Raw genomic sequence first — 20,983 nt, 5'->3', positions numbered from 1 at the left:
CCGACATCTCGGACTTCTAGCCCCAAGGACTGTCCTATAAATTTCTGTTGTTTAAACCTTTGTTGTTAAAAAAAAAAAAGTACTGTAACAACCAGTGATCTCAGCTCATGATAATGGAAGAAAGAGGAATGTTGTAGCTTATGGAGCTTTGAGCTCCTTCGCCCACGGAATTTAGCTTCGGGCAGGAGGCCATGTCTTCCCTGAAGAAGTGACCCCGAAACCAAGCTCTGAACAAGAAACAGGAGTTAGCTGGTGACCAACACAGCGAAGCAGACCTAAAAAGCCCCAAGCTAAGAGGGAGCCAGGAGTGTCCGAGGGCCTGACCTGGAGGAGAGAGAGCAAAGCAGGGAGGAGCAGAGCACCAGGGCCAGGTGAGGCCACACAAAAGGGTGGGAATCAGATGGAGGTGCCTGCCAGGACTTCCACTTTATTCTGACAGGCATGAGGAAGCTGAGCATAGAGGTTTTAGTTGAGGAGCAACATGGTCAGATTTCTACTCCACAAAGCTGGCTGACCCAGAGTGAAGAAACGATGGAAGAGGGTATGAGCAGGTGGCAGGGAGATTGGCAGCAGTGGACCAGGCAAGACGTTGATGATACATCACTCAGATGCAGCTTTGAATATGAGAATCAAAGCGTATTTGGAAAATAATAACCACGGGTCTTGAAATTAACTTGAATAACAATAATAGTAGTTATAAGTGAAATATATGTTATACTGCACTTATTCTTGGACTGTTGAGATCACATTGCAGGGTAAATAGTGATGTTTTCCTCATTAAAACTGGGGCCAGCGTTTGGCTTAGTGGTTAAGATGTCTGATGGGATGCTCATACCCCATGTCAGAGTACTGTTTTTAAGTCCTCCCTCCATCCATGGCTCCCAACTCCAGCTTCCTGCTAATGTGCACCCTTGGAAGCAGTAGGAGATGTCTCAAGTGGTTGGGTCCCTGACATATGTGTGGATTCAGTTCCAGCTCTTGGTTCTGGCCTGGTTCATCCCCAGCCATTGTGAGCATTTGGGAAGTGAACCAGCAGATGGGAAAGCACTTGCTTACTCTCTCTCAAATAAATAAATAAATAAAATTTTTATAAAGATTTATTTATTTATTTGAGAGTCAGAGTTACAGTCAGAGAGAGGGGGAGACAGAGAGAGGTCTTCCATCTGCTGGTTCATTTCCCAAATGGCCACAACCAGCTCTGAAGCCAGGAGCTTCTTCCAGGTCTCCCACTGAGTGCAGGGGCCCAAGCACTTGGGCCATTGTCCATTGCTTTCCTAGGCCATCAGCAGGGAGCAGAATGGGAAGTGAAGCAGCTGGGACTTGAACTGGCGCCCATGTGGGATGCCAGCACCATAGGTGGAGGCTTAACCTACTGTGCCACAGTGCCAGCCTCCTAAATAATTTTAAAAACTTTATGGTGGAGGAATTATACTTCTGTCAGGATAGATGCCATAACCAGGCATTGGTGCCATCACTGGTGCTAGGACCTGATGCTACCGTCACATCTCGTCTACCTTTACTATTTTTTATACTTTTAGTTGATGCTGGGGTTTATTTTTTTTCTTTTTTTTTTAAACTTTTATTTAATGAATATAAATTTCCAAAGTACGGCTTATGGATTACAATGGCTTCCCCCCCATATCGTCTCTCTCACCCGCATCCCTCCCCTTTCCCACTCCCTCTCCCCTTCCATTCACATGAGGATTCATTTTCGATTCTCTTTATATACAGAAGATCAGTTTAGCATGCATTAAGTAAAGATTTCAACAGTTTGCTCCCACACAAACATAAAGTGAAAAATAATAGATGATTTTTTAAATGATGATGAAATCAGAGCAGACCTATTGTCATGTTTAATCCCAGTGAGAGTCAGGTTGGGAATTGATAATTTCTTCTTTTTTTTTTTTTTTTTACAGAAGATCAGTTTAATATACATTAAATAAAGATTTCAACAGTTTGCACCCCTATAGAAACACAAAGCGAAATATACTGTTTGAGTACTCATTATAGCATTAAGTCTCAATGTACAGCACATTAAGGACAGAGATCCTACATGAGGAGTAAGTGCACAGTGACTCCTGTTGTTGACTTTACAAATTGACACTCCTGTTTATGGCATCAGTAATCTCCCTATGCACCAGTCATGAGTTTCCAAGGCTATGGAAGCCTTTTGAGTTCACCGACTCTTATCTTTAGACAAGGTCATATTCAAAGTGGAGGTTCTCTCCTCCCTTCAGAGAGAGGTACCTCCTTCTTTGAAGACCTGTTCTTTCCACTGGGATCTCACTCACAGAGATCTTTCATTTAGGGTTTGTTGTTGTTGTTGTTGTTGTTGTTTTGCCAGAGTGTCTTGGCTTTCCATGCCTGAAATACTCTCATGGGCTTTTCAGCCAGATCGGAATGCCTTTAGGGCTGATTCTGAGGCCAGAGTGATGCTGGGGTTTATTTCATTTTCTGTGTATCAATAAGAAAAAATTTTGCCTGTTTATCAGAAGAGTGGCCAGAATGCCATTGCTATTGCCTGTTGTTTCTGCTTTGCCTCTGAAGCCCATCCTAGCCATATCTTAAAATGAATAATTGGAGGATCCTCCATTAACCAAAGACACGCCACATGCTGTGCATTTTAAAGGTCAGATCCTTAGAAGGATTTATGATGTCTCATTAAAGATATATTCACTCAGCTCTTACATTAATAAAATAATAGTTCTATGTTAAAGGAGGGTGACAAATGCAGGGCCCATGCACCCCTCCCCCACTTTGGGTTACTAATTGACATAGGCATGTTTCCTGTGAGCCCCTGCAAATCCTCAACACAGTACTCCAGGCAGCTGGTTGATTAGCACTGGCAGAAGAGTTGAAACTCATTTGCCACGCCCATTTTAACATGACATAAATCTGTTGTCCCCCCACCCACCACTGCAAATAATCACTTAAGTGTACATTTATTTAGTTTCTCCCGTGCCAGAGGTATGGTTACCCTGGTTTCTCCAATAGGCAGCTATGGATGTTTCTGGAAGCTGGCATTGTTCCTGCCTCAAGCACTTGTCTCCTATTTGTACCACAGAACCTTCTCTGGACCACAAGCGCTACCTGGGCCTTAGGCAGGTTGAGATGCCTGCATCGCATATCAGAGTTTGTGGATTCCTGCCACCCACATGGGAGACTTGGAGTGTGTTCGTGATCTGGATACCATCTGACTGTAGCCCCAGCTGAGGTCCATGTGTTGCAGGCACCTAGAGAAATGAGCCTGCATATGGGAGCTCACTCTCTCTCCCTCTTTCTCCCTTCCCTTTTTCTCTAATTCTCAAATAAATAGAATTAAAAAGTAAGTTAATAAATACTAGGGGCCGGTGCTGTGGCATAGTGGGTAAAGCCACCACCTGCAGTGCCAGCATCCCATATGGGCACTGGTTCGAGTCCCAGCTACTCCACTTCCAATCTGGCTCCCTGCTAATGGCCTGGGAAAACAGTGGCAGATGGCTCAAGTGTTTTGGCCCCTGAACCCATGTTTGAGACTCTGAAGAAGCTCGCAACCCTGGCCATTGCAGTCATTTGGGGAGTGAACCAGTAGATGGAAAATCTCTCTCCTACTCTCTGCCTGTGCCTCTCCTTCCCTGTAACTCCGACTTTCACATAAATAAATAAATCTTAAAAAAATACTGAAGGTTAAGAATAAAAGAACAAAGAAATCAGAAAGAATAATGAAGATAAATTCATGCATAAGCATATTCTAGCAATTTATAAGACTTTTAAAGGATTTAAATAATAAAACTTTATTCGGTTATTCAGAGAGAAAAAAATTACTTGCTAATAAACAAAAGTTGAATGGACCCAGATTTTTCCTCTACATTACTGTCAGAGGACAACAACAGTAAAACTCTCATAGATTGGAAGGAAATTGTGGCCTCGTTTTATTTTTTAACAAAATTAGAAATGATAAGCAAGTACTTAGGAAAGATGCCAGCCGTTTGGGTTTCTGACTGCAGCCCTCCTTCCTTCCTATAGACTTAGTGGCGGAAGACAACCCGAATCTCCCTGACCATTGTCCAGATCAGGAATCCAGCACAGGGTTCAACAGGTTCTCTCCTGGCTCTGTGGGAGAACCACTCCACTGTGCTTTCCTGTGTCTGGAGGCCTTGTACATTCCACAGCCTGTGGCTCCCTCCCTCTGTCATTCCAGCCAGCAGTGACAAGGTGAGACCTCCTCACAGTCATCTCCCTCCTGCATGGGGCCACCCAGATCAATCAAGATATTCTTTCCATCTCCAGACCCTTAGCTCTAAGCAGATCTGAAAATTCTCTTTCACCTTGTAACGTAGCATAGGCACAGGGTATACACATATCTCTTGGAGGCCACAAGTCTGCCTGTCACAGCAACAATGCACTGTTTTGGAAAAATTATTTGAGGACAAACACTGAGAGAAGAATCAAAATGAAAAATAGAAAAATGGAGAAGGAATAGGATAGAAGGAATTGTAGTGAGCAGTAAAACCACCTAAATTGGGTAAATCTCAGTATGATCTTTGTTTAAATAGTTGCAGAAAAACACAAATTTAACAACAATTCATGAAAGATCAATGATGAAGTAATGATGAGGGTGGGAGCCTATAGTAGAGCCGAGGCTGTAGGGTGAGGTTGGAGCCACCTCCCTCACCTCAATACAATCAGAAGAAACTTAATGGAAAAGTTTGATGGAATGAAAGATTGGAAAAGATAAACAAAGAAAATACAAATGAACCACAGTCCATTCAGCCAAAGGCAGCTTAAAGCAAAAAAACAATAAGCCTAAAACAAATAAGAAGAAAAATATAGATGCAAGTATTGTCCAATAAACTGTTGAACACCTTGCTGAAAAGCAAACCTCTATTTTATGCCAAAAGAATTCAAAATGCATGAAAAACAGTAAATGGAACAATGTACTATTTTGTAGTGATATATTGTAAGCATACCATTAGTATTTAATCCTCACAAAAATAATTGCTGTTATTATTCTTAGCTTTGCTACAGACAAGGAATCTGAGACTTCGCAAGGTTAAGGGACTTCCTCATAGTCACCCGGATATGAGCCACAGAGCACACCCAGGGTCTCCCTCAGGACCCCAGAGTTAATTCAAGAATAGACGAAAGAGCTTCAAATGTTCTTTAATTTCGTTTTCTCATGAACTCTTTGAAGTCCCCTGTTAGGACCGCCCATCCCCCAATGTGTAAGTGGCACTGCATAACTAGCAAGCCGCAGAGCTGGGGCTGGCACCTAAATCCATTTTACGTCGTATCCTGGGCGCACACTCCTCCACTCTGCTGCCTCGGAAATCGTCTGCCTCATAACCAGAATGACTACGTCCCACTGTGCTTGCCACTTTCAGCCGCTCCTGTCTAGTCCCAAGCCTGCCCCAAGGGGCACATCCTGGGCATTTGCCCCGCGCAGACCTGTTCCAGCTTCATGATAAGGGACTCGCGTGCCTCCAGCTCTCCCAGTTCTGGCTGATTCCTCCTCAATGCTCTGGATCCCTTCCTCTCAGCAAATGGTTCCACCAATCACCCTCTTTCTCCTGGGTCTTCAGACCTTTCTCTGGCCAGGTCCCTTGTCCTGTGCCCATGAACATGGTTACCCCACCAGGACGTCATTTCTGCAACCTCCTAGCCACTTCTCAGTTCTGCTTCCTCACCTTCCCTCCGTTCAGCTGTCTGGAATCTCATTCCTGGCTGTATCTTAGTCATTACTTTGCTTATACCAAGGCCACTGGTTGACCCCCTGTTTGATAAACTACTTCAAGCTATGTTTTATGAGTATTTCCATTTACCGCATCTTTAAATTTTACTTGGCTGTTACTTCTTAAAACACTTCACTCATTTTTCTACAAATGCTGAGGATTTCCCTTTCCATGCTACACAATTCTATTACATTGTTTTAAGTTTAACCTAACAAACTGTATCTGGAGGCCTAGATGATAGAGCAAACTACTACAGGAGTTCTATGTGTGAATACAAGCTCATTTTGGTTCAAACTTCATGTATTTCAAACTAAAATTGAACTCAGGCTCCCAAAGGCACCTCCTATGGTCACTTTGACCATAACCTGACTTCCTTGACTACACTCAGAGAAGCCTCTGTTCTGCAGTGCTTACTTCCAATTCCAAGCTTGAGGTCATGAGAGATTTTGTCTTCTTTTTAATACCACTTCTCCACTCCCAGCAAACCAAGCCTCATCAATTCTCCTTGGTATCGTGTGACTTTTTCTGTCTTCTACACTCCCTACCTTACACTGCCATTGCTAATTTGTTAAAGTATCCACCATGTGCTAGATATTAGCTAAGTACTGGCAATACATTGTGAAGGAAATAGGTATCATCCCTTCCATAATGGATTGTATACTCTAATGGGGTTGGTGGATATTAAACTAGTAAGTTCACTAATGGAAGTTCACAAGTATAACTCAAATATAATACTCAAATAGTGTTGAGTGCCATATCAAGGAAAAATACAGGATGAAATGAGAAAGTGTAATAAAGAACCAGATTGAAAATGAAAAGTCAGGCCCGCGCCACAGCTCAATAGGCTAATCCTCCGCCTGCGGCGCCAGCACACCAGGTTCTAGTCCAGAAGCACCTGGCTCCTGGCTTCGGATCAGCGTGATGCACCAGCCACAGCGAGCCTGCTGTGGCGGCCATTGGAGGGTGAACCAACGGCAAAAGGAAGACCTTTCTCTCTCTCTCTCTCTCTCTCTCTCTCTCACTGTCCACTCTGCCTGTCAAAAAAAAAAAAAAAAAAAAAAGAAAATGAAAAGTTGCCTGCGCCATAGCTCACTAGGCTAATCCTCCACCTGCGACGCCAGCACCCCGGGTTCTAGTCCCGGTCGGGGCGCCGGATTCTGTTCCAGTTGCTCCTCTTCCAGTCCAGCTCTCTACTGTGGCCCGGGAGTGCAGTGGATGATGGCCCAGATCCTTGGGCCCTGCACCCGCATGGGAGACCAGGAAGAAGCACCTGGCTCCTGGCTTCAGATCAGCACAGCGCATCAGCCAAATGTGCCGGCCGTAGCGGCCACTTGGGGGGTGAACCAGCAGAAAAAGGAAGACCTTTCTCTCTGTCTCTCTCTCTCTCTCTCTCTCTCTCACTAACTCTGCCTGTCAAGGAAGGAAGGAAGGAAGGAAGGAAGGAAGGAAGGAAGGAAGGAAGGAAGGAAGGAAAGAAAGAAGGAAAGAAAGAAGGAAAGAAAAGGAAAGAGAAAGAAAATGAAAAGTCAAGGGCACAGCATTGTGGTGCGACTTCGCCCATCATCCCATATCAGAGTGCTGATTCGAGTTCTGGCTATTCTGCTTCCAATCTATCCCCTGCTAATGTGCCTGGAAACGCAGTGGAAAATGGGCCAAGTGCTTAGGCTCCTGCCACCCAGGTGAGAGACCCAGCTGGAGCTCCTGGCTCCTGGCTTTGGCCTCACCTGGCCCAACCCCAACTGTTAGAGTCATCTAAGGAATAAACCAACAGATGGAAGATTCTCTCTCTCTCTCTCTCTCTCTCTCTCTCTATCTCTATCTCTTTCTCTCTCTCCCTTCCTCTGCCTTTCAAATATATAAAATCCATCTTTTTTAAATGCCAGAAAATGAAAAGTCAAGAACATTTTTCCTAGGAAAATGATATTTAAGCTGACACATAAATAAGTCAGACATGACTATGTGATGAGTGAGAAAGGGTAGGAAAAAGAAAGTTTGTGCAAAGGCCCTGTGTTTAGAAAAGCCTGGATTACTCAAGGAACCAAGTGAATGAACAGGTACATGGAAAATATCCTCACCTGTCCACTCAAGAGATGGACTTGGCCTCACACTCAAGAAGTCCAGTGAAAGCAAAACTATTATAAGTCTTGCAAGATCAGATGTCTGAAGAGCAGGCACACCCAGAACAGTTACAGCAAGCAATTTATATCCTTGCATGCAGGCCTCTCCCTCACTTCCTCATTGGCTGAATACTATGGGGTGTACAATCTTCCTCACCTAAGCTACAAAGATACCTTCCTTCTTCCTTCTCTGTACTTTAATGTCCTCTTGTGAGTTGGCTACTCTATAACATCCTGTTTGCCTAGTGAGTTTTGCTACATCTGCAAGTCAGCTGGAGTAATTTTCCATTCTGTGTTGAAAATGGACCACCAGAAATTTTCTTATTGGAGTGACCCACGAAGTGGCTGAGGAGTGGGTAGGGGCCATTTTACTCAGTGACTTGTGGGTTTTCTGTTTTATCCTAAGTGTAATGGGAATCCATTGAAGGGCTTGCAAACTTATTCAGGTTCAGTGACATCATCTAATTTACTATTGTCTCATCTCAAGCAAAAGATAATGAATTGTGGATTACAGTGGTGGCCAAGGAGGTGGAAAAAGTGAGTTTAAAGTAGATTTTAAGGGTGGAATAGACAAAATTTGGCTATAAGGAAGTAAGGGAGGGTGAATGTTAAGACTGACTTTCAGTTTCCTGTCTTAGAAACTCAGAGAGAAGGTGAAGGTTCCCAAAATAGGGAATGCCAAAGAGAGGTTTGGGAGGAAAGGTCAAAGGTTTCACTTTTGTTGTGTTGAATTTATAATGCTTACAAGTTAGCCAAACTCAGTAAATATTTATTCAATGATTCAATGTTGGTATAAAAACCAGACATTTCATCTGTGTTAAATTACTTAAAGATTTTTCTAGAAGGTTTTTTTAAATAAAAAAAAAAAAACAGTGCTGGACATTTACCATTTAAAAATTTTTTACTTACTTTTTAAGGAATAAAAACTTCATAAGTACAACTTTAGGAATATAGTTATTCTTTCCACCATACCTGCTCTCCCACCCGCACTCCCATCCCATCTCCTTTTCCCTCTCCCCTTGTCAGTCCCATTCTCCATTAAGATTTATTTTCAATTACCTTTGTATGCAGAAGACCAACTCTATACAAAGTAAAGATTTCAACAATTTGCACACACACACACACACACAAAAAAAAACTTAGAACTAGTTTTACAGTTAATTCTTTTTAACTTTTATTTAATGAATATAAATTTCCAAAGTACGGCTTATGGATTACAATGGCTTCCCCCCCATAACGTCCCTCCCACCCGCAACCCTCCCCTTTTCCACTCCCTCTCCCCTTCCATTCACATCAAGATTCATTTTCGATTCTCTTTATATACGGAAGATCAGTTTAGCATACATTAAGTAAAGATTTCAGCAGTTTGCTCCCACACAGAAACATAAAGTGAAAAATACTGTTTGAGTACTAGTTATAGCATTAAATCTCAATGTACAGCACACTAAGGACAAAGATCCTACATGAGGAGTAAGTTAATTCTTATAATACAACTCATTTAGGACAGAGGTCCTTCATGGGAGGTTAGTGCACAGTGACTCCTGTTGTTGATTTAACAATTAACACTCTTAAGTATGATGTCAGTGACCACCCAAGGCTCTTGGCATGAGCTACCTAGGCTATGGAAGCCTTTTGAGTCCACAAACTCCATCAGTATTTGGACAAGGCCATAAGCAAAGTGGAAGTTCTCTCCTCCCTTCAGAAAAAAAGTACATCCTTCTTTTATGGCCACTTCCTTCTACTGAGATCTCACTCACAGAGATCCTTCATGTAGAACAATTTTGCCACAGTGTCTTGGCTTTCTATACCTGAAATGTTCTCACAGGCTTTTCAGACAGACCAGGAAAACTTAAGAGCTAATTCTAAGGTCAGAGTGTTACTTAAAGTGATTGTCGTTTTATGAGTCAGCTGTGTGGACTACTTCCCATGTTAGAACATTCTTTCATTTTTAAGTCTATCTGTTATTATTATGAGGCACTTGATCCTATTTATATGATACTTTAACACTTAATCCTATCTATATGTTCAGTTTAACACTTAATGTGATCACTTTAACAAAAAAGGGGCCTTTTTACCACCAGCTTAATGGGGTTTGGAGTCCCATGACAAGTTTTTAAACTGTATCCTTAAAAATAAGTCTGTAGGGATGTATGCAGAACTATACAGCTTTACAGTTACAAACTTCCCCCTTCTCTTATTTCCACTCTTATTTTTTACTGAGATCTATTTTCAATTGACTTTATACACATGTGATTAACTCTATGTTTAGTAAAGAGTTCATCAAATAGTATGAAGGAAAAAAAAACAAACAAAATGAAACTGTTCTTCAACAGTCAAAACAAAAGCAGCTCAAGTCATCCCTTCTTGAAGTGTCAATTTCACTTCTACAGATTTTGTCCTGGTTATTTTCTAGTTATTAATCCTTTATCAGTTGCATAGTTTACAAATAATTTCTCCCATTCTGTCGGTTATCTCTTCACTTTCCTGAGTGTTTATTTTGCTATACAGAAAAATTTTTAAAACACCTCTGAAGACTGGATTTTTCTATTTACAAGTATTGATGTCCTTCTATATTTTCTTTGCCAGTTGTTCACAGTGTGCCATAAACTCAGAGAAGTTTGCTTTCTTCATTGCCTTTGATCATATTTGGGACATAAATAAAAAGCACTTTGCAGGTGTTGATGTTATTTGCAAGACTCACCTTACTCAAAGTTATAGACACCCTGGCACAACCTTTCTCTTCCAGTCCACCCCTTTATGCCTGCCCAAGGCTAAGGCTGTTCATCCCACCTGCTTTATTTTGAAACCACCTTTCATGTAATTGAATTTATCAGAAGATAACATGCACAGACTAACTCATCTTAGATACTCCTTGGGATTACTTGAAATGGTCAGACTGTTGTCTCCCTAACAAACAAAGCCAGAGATAAAATGGACGTTTGGGGAAAGGATATTGTGATGCAGTGGGTTAAGCCATTGATTTGGATGCCCACATCACATGTAAGAGTTCCTGGGATGGACTCCCACCTTCACTTCCCATCCAGCTTCCTGCTAACGTGCCTGGTAGGCAGCAGTTGATACCCAAGGAGGTGGGTCTCAGCCACCCACAAGAGAGATCTAGATGGAGTCCCTGGCTCCCAACTTCATCTTGGACCAGCCTTTGCTCTTTTAAGCATTTGGTAAGTCAACTAATGGATGGAAGGTCTCTCTCTGTCACTCTGCCTTTCAAATAAATAAATCTTTTTTAAAAAAATAAATCTTTTTTAAAACATTATTTATTTACTTAAGAGGTAGAGTTACAGACAGCGAGGGGAGAGAGAGAGAGAAAGGTCTTCCATCCACTGGTTCACTCCCGAAATGACTGCAACAGTCAGAACTGGGCTGCTCTGAAGCCAGGAGCCAGGAGCTTTTTCCAGGTCTTCCATGTGGGTGCAGGGGCCTAAGCACTTGGGCCACTTTCCACTGCTTTCCCAGGCCATAGCAAAGAACTGGATCAGAAGAGGAGCAACTGGGACTAGAACTGGCGCCTGTATGGGATGCTGACGCCACAAATGGAAACTTAGCCCACAACGCCACAGTGCCTGCCCATCAAATATATAAATCTTGAAGGAAAAAAATGGTCATTTGGAAACAATTTTATAGTATTTATAAGATGAACACTTTTCTTTAAAAGGAAAATTTTTAAAGCGTTGCAAAGAAATCCTTAACTCACACCATTATAAAAAGCTAAAGGACAGATTCAGTGGGTGGAAGGTGGCAGCTAATATGAACTGTTCTTTGCAAACAGAATGCACTGGTTGGCTAAAACGTGCTTCTCTGACGTTAAAGTACTGCCAAGGAGTAGTTCTCCCATGCTCATTTACGGGAAAGGTCACTTGTTAGCCTAGGTCAGTTTCATTAAGAAAAATTGCCCTTTTACCTACTTCCAATTGCTTAACTGAATTATCTAAAGTGACTGTGGGGCTTAACCCATGTATTGAATTTTAATAAGAAATATATGAATCAAAATATATGAATCAAAAGCCAAAAAAAAAAGTGAATAACATTGGAAGTAGCTTTGGCGGAAATGAGCTCTTTACTCTACTGGCTTACTTTTACCGAAGGCAGAATTTCTGATAGAAAGAAAGTGTGTTTGCCAGGCTGTAGGAAAATGAGGTCTTAAAATTAAAGATTCATGTCATCAGTGCTATTTTTCTCCCTCAAATTAACCCTAACTGGAGAATACTTAAAAATCTCATGGCCTTTTTCTTTCCATTTAGGGAAACCTTTTTCTTTTCTTTTTTCTTTTTTTTTTTAACTTTGATTTAATAAATATAAATTTCCAAAGAACAACTTTTGGATTACAGTGGCTTTTTCCCCCCTATAACCTCCCTCCCACCCACAACCATCCCATCTCCTGCTCCCTCTCCCATTCCATTCACATCAAGATTTATTTTCAATTATCTTTATATACAGATCAGTTTAGCATATATTAAGTAAAGATTTCAACAGTTTCCACCCACACAGAAACACAAAGTGTAAAGTACTGTTTGAGTACTAGTTATAGCATTAATTCACATTGTACGACACATTAAGGACAGAGATCCTACATGGTGAGTAAGTGCACAGTGACTCCTGTTGTTGATTTAACTATTGACACTCTTGTTTATGGCATCAGTAATCACCCTAAGCTCTTGTCATGAGTTGTCAAGACTATGGAAGCCTTTTGAGTTCGCCAACTCTGATCTTAGTTAGACAAGGTCATAATCAAAGTACAAGTTCTCTCGTCCCTTCAGAGAAAGGCTCCTCCTTCTCTGATGGCCCATTCTTTCCACTGGGATCTCCTCGCAGAGATCTTTCATTTAGGTTTTGTTTTTTTGTTTTGTTTTGTTTTGCTTTGTTTTGCCAGAGTGTCTTGGCTTTCCATACCTAAAATACTCTCATGGACTCTTCAGCCAGATCCAAATGACTTAGGGGCTGATTCTGACTTCAGAGTGCTATTTAGGACATCTGCCATTCTATGAGTCTGCTGTGTATCCCACTTCCCATGTTGGATTGTTCTCTCCTTTTTAATTCTATCAGTTAGTATTAGCAGACACTAGTCTTGTTTATGTGATCCCTTTGACTCTTAGTCCTATCATTATGATCCATTGTGAACTGAAATTGATCACTTGGACTAGTGAGAAGGCATTGGTACATGCCACCTTGATGGGATTGAATTGGAATCCCCTGGCACGTTTCTGACTCTACCATTTGGGGCAAGTCTGATTGAGCATGTGCCAAACTGTACATCTCCTCCCTCTCTTATTCCCATTCTTATATTTAACAAGGATCACTTTTCAGTTAAATTGAAACACCTAAGAATATTGTGTGTTAATTAAAGAGTTCAACCAATAGCATTAAGTAGAACAAACAAAAATACTAAAAGGAATGAAGTATTATGTTGTTCCTTGACAGTCAGGACAAGGGCTGATCAAGTCATTGTAAAGACTTATTTATTTATTTGAAGGCAGAGCTCCAGCGACAGAGAGATCTTCCATCTGCTTATGGCTGCAGTGACTGAGGCTGGGCCAGGCCAAAGTTAGGAGCCTGGAACTCCATCCTGGTCTCCCATGTGGGTGGCAGGGGCCCAAGCACTTGGGCCATCTTCTGCTGCCTTCCCAGGCACGTTGATAGGGAGCTGGATCATAAGTAGAGCAGCCGGGACTCAAACCTGTGCTCATATGGGATGTCAGTGGCACAGGAAGCAGTTTAACCTGCTGCAGCACAACACCTGCCCTTACTTTCTCTTTTCTCTCTCCCATGGGATATGTGCACACTTTTGTTTTTCCTTTTAACCTTTTTCTCTATTCTTTTTTCTTTTACTTCAAAAGCATTTTTTATTTTTTTTTAATTTTTATTTAGTAAATATAATTTCCAAAGTACAGTTTATGGATTACAATGGCTTTTCCCCCCCATAACTTCCCTCCCACCCGCACCCCTCCCATCTCCTGCTCTCTCTCCCATTCCATTCACATCAAGATTCATTTTCAATTATCTTTATATACAGAAGATCGATTTAGTATGTATTAAGTAAAGATTTAATCAGTTTGCACCCACACAGAACATAAAGTGTAAAATAATGTGTGAGTACTAATTATAGCATTAATTCACATTGGACAACACATTAAGGACAGAGATCCCACATGAGGAGTAAGTGCACAGTGACTTGTTGACTTAACAATTGACACTCTTGTTTATGGCGTCAGTAACCTCCCTAGGCTCTAGTCATGAGTTTCCAAGACTATGGAAGCGTCTTGAGTTCAATGACTTCAATCTTATTTAGACAAGGTCATAGTCAAAGTGGAAGTTCTCTCCTCCCTTCAGAGAAAGGCAGCTCCTTCTTTGATGGTCCGTTCTTTCTACTAGGATCTCACTCACAGAGATCTTTCATTTAGGTGTTTGTTTGTTTGTTTGTTTTGTTTTGTTTTTGCCAGTGTCTTGGCTTTCCATGCCTAAAATACTCTCATGGGCTCTTCAGCCAGATCCAAATGCCTTAAGGGCTGATTCTGAGGCCATAGTCTATTTAGGACATCTGCCATTCTGTGAGTCTGCTGTGTATCCCACTTCCTATGTTGGATCGTTCTCTCCCTTTTTAATTCTATCAGTTAGTATTAGCAGACACTAGTCTTGTTTATGTGATCCCTTTGACTCTTAGACCTATCAGTGTGATCCATTGTGAACTGAAATTGATCACTTTGACTAGTGAGATGGCATTGGTACATGCAATCTTGCTGGGATTGAATTGGAATCCCCTGGCACATTTCTAACTCCACCATTTGGGGCAAGTCTGATTGAGCATGTCCCAAATTGTACATCTCCTCCCTCTCTTATTCCCACTCTTATATTTAACAAGGATCACTTTTAAGTTAAATTTAAACACCTAAGAATAATTGTGTGTTAATTACAGGGTTCAACCAATAGTATTAACTAGAACAAAAAAATACTAAAAGGGATAAAGTATTAAATTGTACATCAACAGTCAGGAACAAGGGCTGATCAAGTCACTGTTTCTCATAGTGTCGATTTCACTTCAACGGTTTTCCTTTTTGGTACAACTAATCAACCACCAAAAAAAAGTGTTTTTTTTAATTGTGGTAAAAATACATGTATCATAAAATTTGCCATCTTAAGCAAGATGCTCCTTTTTGGTGGGGTCATGTGGGACCCTATACACCCACTGTAATTTGAATATCATAAGCCAAAAATGCATTCAATACAACCAGCCTACTGACTGATAGAGCTTAGCCACACAGCATTTGGTAGAGGATCAGTTGTTGGCACTCATGATTATTGGCTAACCTGGAGCTGCTCTCACTATCACTACCCAGCACCGTGAGATAGATGTTATCACATATTGTTCGGCAGGAAAAGATCAAAATTCAACATACAGTTTCTACTGAATGCATATCACTTCTGCACCATCATGAAGTCAAACCCTCATTCAGTTGAACCATCTTAAGTTGGGGAACCTCTGCATTTCAGTGTACAGTTCAGTTATGCCAGGCATATTCATGTTGCTGTGTCTCCCACTTTAATAAGCAAAACAGAACATGCAGCTTTTAAGAAGAAGGCATAGAAATCTGCAGTGGAACAGGTCTTTACTTTAGAGTTGTCCATACTCCTTTTCTGCTACTTACAGAAATGGGAAGTGTTTCCCCAGCATCTCCATCATTTTTAGCCACCATAGAATTCCTTCTAAAGTACCTGAAGTTGAGAGGCATGTATTAAGCCACTGCTTGGGACACTGGCAGCTCATATCAGAGTGCCACTTCAAGTCTCAGCTGCTCTGCTTCTGACCCAGTTCCCTGCTAATACTCCTGAGAAGCAGTGAGTGATGGCCCAGGTACTTGGGTCCCTGCCATCCATGTGGAGACTCAGATGGGGTTCCTGACTCCTGACTTTGGCATGATCCAGCTCTGGCTATTGTGGCCATTTGGAGAATGAAATGAAACAGCAGATGGAAGATATATCTCTCTGTCTCTGTCTCTGTCTCTCCCCCCACTTTCAAATAAATGAATAAACAAATCTTTGAACAAAATAAATGAAATTATAATGATAATCTTTAAGATAAGACTCATTTATCCCAGCAGATATGAGTGAACTTCCAAAAGTTCATGGAAAAAAGGGAATTAAAACATAAGTTCATTTCTGATGCAAAAATAACTTAGAAATCCTTGAATTATTTTCCCCATGATACATATTTTACATGAACCATTTGAAGACTCCTCCTATGCATGATCTTGTTGCCCCATGAAAATAAAAACAAATAAAACTCCTGGCTTGAACATGTACACCAGAGAGGGCTCTCCCTTCAGAACCACTGTAAATATATTGGTAGTCTTTCATTTTGAGTCTGATGTGTCAGGAGAAGTAGGTTCTAAAAAGAGCCACTTTGTGAACGCTTCTGCTGGAGAAAAGGCAATGTGTTGCGTGATCATTAAGCAATTTGAAAATAGTCCTTTACAGCACTAAGAGTTTTGCATCTCATGAGTTTGAGACCTCAGTCTGAGCTACCATTGAACAAGCATCTAACAAGACAATGACCCATATAAATGGAAGGTTCTCAGGTTTCTCTAAAGAAAAATTTCTGACAATAAGGGAAAGAGTAAATATTTTCTGAGGTTTTTTTCTTTTTTACTGAATTGAGTGGATATCATTTGAGATAAGTGTTACTATTGTGTTTTTATTCTTTTTTTTTAATTTATTTGACAGGTAGAGTTACAGACAGTGAGAAAGAGACAGATAGAAAGGTCCTCCTTCCATTGGTTCACTCCCCAAATAGCCACCACAGCTGGCGCTGCGCCAATCTGAAGCCAGGAGCCAGGTGCTTCCTCCTGGTCTCCCATGCGGGTACAGGGGCCCAAGCATCTGGGCCATCCTCCACTGCCCTCCTGGGCCACAGCAGAGAGCTATACTGGAAGAGGAGCAACCGGGACTAGAACCCGGCACCCTTATGGGATGCCGGCACCGCAGGCAGAGGATTAACCAAGTGAGCCACAGCTCCGCCCCATGTTTTTATTTTTAAATTGTTACTTAGAATACACATAAATTGGTCCCTAGCCAATGCTGTGGAATAGCAGGTAAAGCCATGTCCTGTGGTGGCAGCATCCCATATGGGTGCTGGTTGAGTCCCAGCTGCTCTACTTATGATCCAGCTCTCTGCTATGACCTGGGAAAGCAGTAGATGATGGCTCAAGTCCTTGGGCCCCTGCACCTATGTGGGAGACCTGGAAGAAGTTCTAGGTTCCTTGCTTCAGATCAGCCCAACTTTGGCAGCTGTGGCCATCTGGAGAGTGAACCAGCAGATGGAAGACCTCTCTCTCTCTCTCTCTCTCTCTCTCTGCCTCTATAACTCTGTTTTTCAAATAAATAAAAAATGTTTAAAAAAATAAAAATAGGGGCTGGTGCTGTGGCATAGCGAGTAAAGCTTCCACCTGCAGTGCCAGTATCCCGTTTGGCTACTGGTTTAAGACTTGGCTGCTCCACTTCCAATCTATCTATCTGCTATGGCCTGGGAAAGCAGTAGAAGATGGCCCAACTCCTTGGGCCCCTCCACCCACATGGGAAGACGCGGAGGAAGCTCCTGGCTCCTGGCTTTGGATTGGCTCAGCTCTGGCTATTGTGGCCAATTGGGGAGTAAACCAGCGGATGGAGGACATCTCTCTCTCTCTCTCTCTCTCTCTCTCTCTCTCTGCCTCGCCTTCTCTCTCTGTGTAACTCTGACTTTCAAATAAATAAAATAATTCTTTTAAAAAAAAAGGAAAAAATTGTTCCAGATATGCAATGTGGAGGTACAATACAGCATGTATAAAACTCCCCAGATCCCACAAGTCTTCTGTTAACAATCGTCTCCTACCTAATTTCAGAGATAAGTTCAATGTAATAACCTGAATATTTCTTAAAAGATTTAAAGGTGTTTATTTGGTTTGGGCTTATTTTTCACAGGTTAACTGAAATAGAAATTATTGTGCATTTGTAATATGGAATAATATCTTGACCCATGTTATGATAGTATTTCTGCAGATCTTCCAATGAAATTAAGCAGAAAATTGGAGTTTCATCACCTAGAAAACTTGATCTTCTGGCTTAGTCAGGACCAAACTGAGTATATTCAAAATAGATGTTTTCTGTTTATCTTAATTTTGATGCTTACAGCATGGTTGATAATTTGCCAAAAACAAACAAACAAACAAAAACACAATGGATCATGCGAGTTAATTACTAAGTAAATCTGTTCTGAGCCTTATGAGGGCTCTACAAAAGTTCATGAGAAATGCTTATTATGGAAAACTATGTATGGATATCGAAAAATTGGCATCAAAATAAAGTTATCTTTTAGCTCCATTTTCTGTGAGCCTTCGAAGTACACTCATATTTCTTTTTTAATGTTTATTTATTTTTTATTTAAAGTCAAAGTGACAGAGAGAGAGAGAGAGAGGTCTTCCATCTGCTGATTCACTCCCCAAATGGCCATAACAGCTGGGGCTGGACCAGGTCAAAAAAAAAGAACTAGGAACTCCATCCTGGTCTCCCACATGGGTAGCAGGGGCCCAAGCACATGGGCCATTTTCCACTGCTTTCCCAGGCACATTAACAGGGAGCTGAATTGGAAGCAGAGCAGCCGGAATTTGAACTGGCACTCCAATATGGATTGCTGGCCTACTAGGCAGCAGTTTAACCCACTGTTCCGCAATAATAGCCCCAATATCCTCATTTTCTTATTCCCTGAGATTATTTAACTCTGCAACAAATCATTCATTTTTGTCTTTTTGACAATAACTCAGAAAGGGCAACCATTGCTTTTAAGACTCATGCTTCTGCAGAAAGTTCAGTGTCAGGAATATTCTAGAGACTGCCATGGTGGGAACAGCAAAGTCTTCAGTCATACCAAAGGTCTAAGGTCAGACTGAATGAAGCAGCCTGGACAGAATGGGAAGCCAAAGTGCCCATGCTAAAAGGAGGTTAAGCTAAATAAACACCTTCCCTTCTTGACTGTTCTTGCCCAAACTCCACCCTATGCCCTCCTAGTACCATAACTACTAAGTGGTCAGATGACTGCATTTTCCATAAGAGGGAGGATCATCTTTTCATATAGTGTTCCACCTGGAGATGACCACTCCTTCGTAGAGGAGGGGCCATGTTTAATATTTCTGTGTCCATCTAGCACCCAACACACATAAAGCAGCAAATACTCAGAATCTGTCCAAGCACTCCAAGAAGATAGTGACAAACACAAAGAAAGCAGAGGAAATAAATGAACACTTTGACCTTATAAAACATATAAATGATATCTTGTTCCAAAAGAAATGTTGCTGACAATTCCATAAGACAGCAAATAGTTTTCATCCTTCACTGAAAATAATTGTTATAAGGCCATTAGGTTAAAATTTTGTTTTCACTTTTTAACTCTTGGTCAGGTTATTTTCATTGACATTTTGCAGAATGGATCATGGGGATAAATGTATGTATTTGTCATTTTTACTCTTAACTCTTTCTAAGAAAGATGTTGAGAAATCCTTGTAATTAAATTGTAATCAAATCAGAATTTTTAAAAATAATCTTTTTCAATCACTGGAAAGAGAGAAAAGAACAACTAGAGCACGTGAGACAGGAGAAGTGCTAATTGTACCAAGCTCCTTAGGTAAAGGGTTATTGCACTGGAGCATGAATGTAACTCTGGGTTCCAAGGAAAGCTCAGAAACATGATGGCTTACATAACTGCCCTGTTTTCATAAAACAAATTGTCAGCTCTTCACAGTGGTGCAATGAGGGGCAATTGCTGTTTTTACTGGATTTTTTTAAGTGTCTCGGTAATTGTGTGTCCAAACTTCTATAGATATTTCCTATAAATAGGTTATGGTTGTCAGCCATAGCTGGACAAGCCCCAATTTAAGGGGTGATAAGCAGTATGTGGCATGTTTTCAGCATTTCATTTATATTTGACGTTATATCAGATAATAACTGATATTGATGTGAGTGCAAATTGTTGAAAGATGGAAGATATGATGTGAAAAGAAGATAATTTTGTTTCATATGCTAAAGTTTGGATTGTTACAACCAGTATATGGCAGCCACCCACCTTCCTTATGTGGGGAGCAATTCGGACTAGACTAAGTTACTCGAATTAAGACTTATTCTATGCATCTGCTCTCCCACAATATGGCGCTGGGAGAGAAGTAAACAGCTTCCGCACAGCTGCCTCCAGTTCAACTAATGAACTGTAGGACTTGCTCCTGATTGGAGGAGAGCAGCGTACTCGGCGTGTGGGCAGCCGAGTTGGGATTGGCGGAGGAGGACTATAAAGGAGGAGAGAGACGGCATGCACCGGGAACATCTATGGGGAACATCTAAGGGAACCCGTGCAGCCCCCGAAAGAGCCGGCCGGCGGTGTGCCGCTCCCCTGTGGAAGTGGGGAATGCGGCCAGGGGGAACTGCCCTTCCACGGAGGTGGAAGGGATAGTAGCCAACCCGGGAAGAACCAGCAGCAAACCCGGGGAGGGCCGAGCAGACGAAAGAACAGCGCAGGGTCCTGTGTTGCTCCTCCACGAAGAGGGGGAGCGACACCTTATTTTTAAAATTGTTTTACATCTCGTTAAGAAACTGATTCCATATGACAAAATAATAATAAAAAAATTAGAAAAAGGGAACCGGTCTTTCCTTTACCTGTAATTATCTTCATAGTCATTTGAATCAAAATAAGATCAGTCTAATCATCATGTCATTTGTGAAATAGAAAATAGAAATAGAAATAGAAAAAGCTCAATAATTTGGGGGCAGTGGAAATGCTTTGATGATACATGATTCATTCAATTAAACACTTTGAGCTTCCTCATGTAAAACATTGTGCCAACATTTGGGTAGAGGGATAATAAAGTAGAAATCTTCTCTAGAGAAAATCTCAGTTGGAGATCAGTCATTTAAAAATTTATAATGGAGTCTGATAATATAGGTATACACGTTTTTTAAATGTTAGGAATGATGAAGAATTTTATTGATTTTAACCACACGAAACAAGTGCACAAAGCAGAATCATTTCTTACACCAAGAGGTGCTTATCTTTTAAAATCTACTTTTCTATCTGTGTGATCTCCACCTCCCTCCCACTGAGGCTGTGTGACAAAAATCCCTAAGGAT

At 41.3% G+C, this 20,983-nt stretch overlaps 1 protein-coding gene across 20 annotated transcripts in view; it reads left to right on the top strand.

Annotated features, from left to right (window-relative positions):
- The window catches only part of MAGI2 (membrane associated guanylate kinase, WW and PDZ domain containing 2), a 1,587,879-nt gene that overhangs the window by 1,347,558 nt on the left and 219,338 nt on the right, over positions 1-20,983 (top strand). The gene's annotated exons all lie outside the window — the stretch shown is intronic.

Source organism: Oryctolagus cuniculus, chromosome 3 (genome assembly GCF_051225735.1).
Source record: "Oryctolagus cuniculus isolate XC-2025 breed Fujian yellow rabbit chromosome 3, ASM5122573v1, whole genome shotgun sequence".
Lineage (NCBI taxonomy): Eukaryota > Metazoa > Chordata > Mammalia > Lagomorpha > Leporidae > Oryctolagus > Oryctolagus cuniculus.
Note: the sequence above shows the minus strand (reverse complement) of the source record. Positions and strands in the feature narration are given on the sequence as shown.